Consider the following 5,572-nt stretch of genomic DNA (forward strand, 5'->3'; position numbering starts at 1 on the left):
GCCACTATATGGTGAAATAAAAAATTGAAATAAAAAGTCCTGATTTCATTTCTTACCTCAGATACTTGAGCCTGGTTAAGTCTCATTCAGGTTCAGTTTTTTGGTGTGTAAAATGAAAATATAATATCAAGTTGTATATAAATGTTAGCTATTATGTAATGTCAAGTTTATTAGTTTGTATCTCATTCTAAAGGAAACACCCACTGAGAGGGAGCATTATATGTGCTTTGAATTGGATTGGTGACTAGTTGGCATAGTAATTAGAATTCTGAACTTGGAATCAGGAAGATGGGCTCAGATTCTTGCTAGCTGTGTGAGCCTGATTCAATCACCTAACTTCTGATTCCCTGAGTTTCCTCAACTATAAAATAGAGATAATAGAACCTACCTTCCAGGTTTTTCTAAATATCTAATAAAAAATATGTAAACTATGCTTTGCAGAGAGCCTTTTCTCTTCCTCACTTGCCTTTATTTTGGCAGTTGTTTAGAGTTCAGATAAGAAAATGGGATGGAAAAAAAAGAGTGTGGAAGAAAGAGGTAGAAATGCACTTCACATACTTCACAATTTTGCTTAGGATGAGTTGTTTGAATCACTCTGCAGAAGACTAGTAAGAGAATATTGCATTTATACATAATCATTTGGCAATTTGTTTCAACAATTGACTTAAAATTCATTACCCTGTCCTTTAGAGGCACCCACAGTCACTGGAGCTTCATGTGAGTGTTCTAGGCAATGAGCCAATATTGACTCAAAGGTCAGGGGATAATGACAGCTTTTGTGGCAAGACAAGGGAAGAAGGAGGTCCAATTTAAACCAGAGGATTGTCCCACTGTAAAACCCAATTAATTCCAATTAATGAAGAAGAAAGTTAACCTGAACTTTAGAATTTGTTTAAAGAGATGCAATTTTGCATACTTTTAAAGAACACCTAATGTAATCATTCTCAATAAACTAGAAACTATTGCCTGGTACAAGTCCTGCTTTAATGATTTATAATGAGTTTATAGACATTCTAGACCCCCAGGGAAGTCTCAGAGGACTAACCAAATAACAGGGATGCTCTTTGGAGACTGGGCTAAGCAAATAGTCGATGCTTAACAAGGAAATATTGGTTGAAATGAAAGAATTCATTGTTCCATAAGGCAAAAATAAAAGATAAAGGGATTATCTCAAAATGAAAATGAGCAGAAGGAAAGTAATAGTGATCAAATGGTTCTATTTTGTCTGCCTTGGAATAAAGAAAATAGAAGAGAAAAAGATGCATTATCAGTGATTGTAGTCCATGCTGGTGAAATTTTCATTGCTGTTGGCAACATGAAAAGTGGAAATATATGGGATAAAGCATTCAATATAATTAAGCATATAATATACACCAGTTGGACTCTATCATCTTACCATATATAAAAATAGGGAAACAATGATTTTTGTTATTCTGGAGTAATTCACATCACAGAATTAGACACTTTTTTTAAAAAAAAGTATTCATATTCCACTTAAAACTAGTATATTTCAGAGTAATACCTCTTATGTTAGGATAGAGTGAATATCCTACTCTCCTGTCCTTTCCATTTTGTTGTGCTGTACTATTTAATATGTACTAGTGGCAACAATGAAACACAAAAGCAGGGGTCCTCACTTTGATTTTTCCCAGGACTACATTTTGACACTAGATAATATTTGGTCCATAGTTATTTATGTAGGTAATTTGCACAAACATGGGGTATAATTTGCATGTGCCTCATATAGGCAATGCCTTTTCTACATAAAATAAAAATTCCTTCATATTTGATTTTCATTTAGTGACATACAGAAGGGAATGGATAGACACAAATAAAAAGGGAAGAAGGAGGAATAAGAGTCTGGAGAAAACTTATCTAGGGTGCTTATATATATATATATTTTTTTTTCTAGTTATCCACAAAAATTGATGTTTCTAGAGAACTTCTCTCTTAGAGAACAGCTCAAAGAACTTAACCACCATTAAAATGCAGGGTGACTCAAAATGCTAAACCCAATCAGTTTACTCAATTGCTGTTATGGACATTTGGTGGAAAAGGGAGCTTAATAATTTTCTCATATGTCTGTTAAAAAACAAAAGCCAAAGTCAGAGAGATGACTTCTCTTGGTTTATTTTTAATCCTGTGCTTTTTAAAACTTTTCCTTGATTCCCCCCACCCCCAACAAGCTTTCCAATACTGTTCTTGAGATATTATAGAATTGCAAATCATGAAATACCATAATGTCCAAGATTTCAAAATTACATGTCACCTCAAAGCAATGAAGAAATTTATAGTGAACATAAATGATAATTAGTATAAAAGATGATTATAAGAGGATGTAGGTCAGTCATCAAGAGTGAGTAATAGCAAAAGGTTACTTCTATGTTGCCCTGCCAGTCATGTAAAGGTCCTAGAGAAGTTCCCCAAGGAGACATGAACTAATACTATATCCTCTTTACTCCCTCCCACCCCCAAATTGCTGGCTTTGTAGTAAATAAGTAAACATATATACATATACATATATATATATATATATATATATATATATATATATATATATATATATATATATAGTTTAAGTTCCAGCTCTGGTAGTTATTCTGTGACCTTCAATAAATAACTGGATTTCTCAGGACTTTAAATTTCTCATTTCTAAAATGAATAGTTCAGAGTAAATGATTCCTTCCAAGTTTTAAGATGTCACCAGATATAATGAAACAGATTTGAGAAGACCTAGCTGTGAGGTGTACTTTTGGAAAAAGTACCTACATCAGTTCATGACTCCATAGAAGTTGAAGTATCTGCCATGAGAAGAGGAAAAAAAACTTTCATCTTTGGTTGGTAAGTAGTAACATAGTAAAAGCAAAGAACTATGTATATCGAGAGTGAGATAACCCTAACAATCACCCATCCTCCAAATTTTGCAGATGCCATAAGATTAAATTACAAGTACTTTGTGAGTTTCTTTGATAGGAGATCAAAATATAGCAATTTGAATAGACACAAGAGACTGTTCACAATTTTTCTAACAAAGCCTAGGATAGGGCAACTAGGTGGCATGGTGGATAGAGCGCCAGCCCTAGAGTCAGGAGGACCTGAGTTCAAATGTGATCTCAAACAATAATTACCTAGCTGTGTGACCTTGGGCAAGTCACTTAACCCCATGGCCTTGCAAAAACAAAAAACAAAGCCTGGGATACAGGTATTCCTGAGGAATGTAGCAAGCACTTCTGGCCCCAGTAAGAGGAACTTAGAACTGACAGAGAAAGCTCCCAAGTAGTAAACCTTGTACTTTCAATCTCTTTTAGTGTAACAAAACTTTGATTTAATGAAAACAGTCCTGTTAGTGTAACAGTTGTAGACTCATTCTGAGTGTTTAGGACATAGTTGTTACCACTTATTTATGCTCATTGATTGATTGATTGATCCTCCCAATTTTAGTCAAGCAACAGAAACTATATGAAGGAGCTATCAAATCAGACATTTTCTAAGCAAAGGGTAGTTCCTTTGAAACTGCAGAGAAAATAAGACATTTTGACATTTATAAAAGATTCATTTATTGATTTTTGGATCATATTCTTTAAAAAAAAAGTGTTAGAATACCTAAATTAACCAAAAGGATATATGAAGGAAGATTCAATCTACATCTAGAAAAAGAAAGAGGGGCGCCAGCCTGGGCGGGCAGCGACGGGGCCTGCTCGCAGGCCTGAGCAGCAGGCAGGGCCATGGCCAGCGGGGAGGCGGCCCGCCGGAGGGAGCGGGTGCAGTGCCTCTTCGACGTGGACGGGACGCTGACCCCCGCGCGCCAGAAAATCGACCCTGAAGTGGCCGCCTTTCTCCAGGAACTTCGGGGGCGAGTGAAGATTGGGGTGGGGGGGTGGGGGTCAGACTACTCCAAGATCGCGGAACAGCTGGGCGAAGGGGACGAAGTCATAGAAAAGTTTGACTACGTCTTTGCAGAGAATGGCACGGTGCAATACAAAAATGGCCAGCTGTTCTCCAAGTAGACCATCCAGAACCATCTCGGAGAGGAGCTTCGGCAGGACCTCATCAACTTCTGCCTCAACTACATGGCCTTGCTGAAGCTGCCCAAGAAGCTCGTGACCTTCATTGAATTCCGAAATGGGATGCTGAACGTGTCCCCCATTGGCCGGAGCTGTACCTTGGAGGAGAGGATTGAATTCTCAGAGCTGGACAAGAAAGAAAAGATCCGGGAGAAATGTGTGGAGGCCTTGAAGGCAGAGTTTGCAGGCAAAGGGCTGAGGTTCTCCAGAGGGGGCATGATCAGCTTCGATGTCTTCCCAGAGGGCTGGGACAAGCACTACTGCCTGGATCGCCTGGACCAGGAGAGCTTTGACACCATTCACTTCTTTGGGAATGAGACCAGCCCCGGGGGAAATGACTATGAGATTTATGATGACCCCCGCACGGTGGGGCACAGCGTGGTCTCCCCCCAGGATACAGTGCAAAGGTGCCGAGAGCTCTTCTTCCCAGAGCGGGCACATGAAGCATGAGGCTGGTGTCCCCTGAAGGCTCAGGGACCAAGATGTCTTCACCTGGGGATTGGTCGAAATATCTCCAGGACAACCGGTTGCAGTCCTTTGGGAGGGAGGGTGAGCTTTGACCCTTCCCCTTCCCCTGCTCCTTGTCTTTCCCCCTTCCCCCAGAGGAAGAACATCCCCTGTCTGCCTGCTGGGAAGGCCTCTGTGCAAGGGTCTTGGTTTGGAAGGTCATGGCAACAGTGATAGGGACAGATGAATGAATGAATGAGTGGATGGACAGACAGAAAATGTGCCTGGTGGCCCAAGTCATCCCTCAGGGTATCTATAATCTCCATGCACTACTCCTGGGTGGTCACAAAGTCACCAGACTGGGTGGGACAACAGGCTTCCACAAAGGGATGGTTTGTCTCCCTTTCTTTCCTCTCTCCTTCCTCTCTCTGGCTTCTGTTGGAGCCTGGAGAGCAGGCTGGTGAGGGGTGGAGTGGGGGGATGTTCATCAGTAAGTATTTTTAAGTGTTGGTTCTGGGCCAGGACCTCCCTATCTCCCTCCTCCACCTCGAATTGGAGCAAGATAAAACTTCCCAACTGCACCCTGGGGGGGTTCCCCTGAAAGTGGGTGCTAACCTCCTCTTTGCATGTTTAAGAATTTAAATCCCACTTCTAGAAAGAGAGGGATCTGATTCCCTGGTCACCTTCCCCTCTCCCAGAGCCAGCATCTGTCCCCTGGCATGCCATTCAACTACCAGTCTCAGTTAATTACAGAGCTGAGAGACAGTGGGCAACTTTATTGCCTCCTTCCTCCCGTCCCAGCCTTGTGGCTGCCTGGCAGAAGGTGGGAGGGAGGGCTAGCACTCCCCATCCCAGACCTGATTTGCCCCCCACTACATCCACCCAATAGGATCTGCTCCCTCTGGGTCTTACTCTAGCTGTGGACCCTGACCTCTGACCCTTGCTCTAGGACTTGCTTTCCAGCCTCACCTAGAATCAATCAATGTTTGGTTTTTTATGTTAGAGAGAATGTATGTATGTATGTTTGTACATAAAAAGAAACTCCGCTTAGGAGTGAGGGG

General features: G+C 41.1%; 1 pseudogene; it reads left to right on the top strand.

The window, feature by feature from the left end:
• The first annotated feature begins 3,725 nt into the window (after nucleotides 1-3,725).
• LOC141498230 (phosphomannomutase 1 pseudogene) lies at nucleotides 3,726-4,939 on the top strand (annotated as a pseudogene).
• The last annotated feature ends 633 nt before the right edge of the window (nucleotides 4,940-5,572 follow it).

This window comes from Macrotis lagotis, chromosome X (genome assembly GCF_037893015.1).
Source record: "Macrotis lagotis isolate mMagLag1 chromosome X, bilby.v1.9.chrom.fasta, whole genome shotgun sequence".
NCBI lineage: Eukaryota > Metazoa > Chordata > Mammalia > Peramelemorphia > Peramelidae > Macrotis > Macrotis lagotis.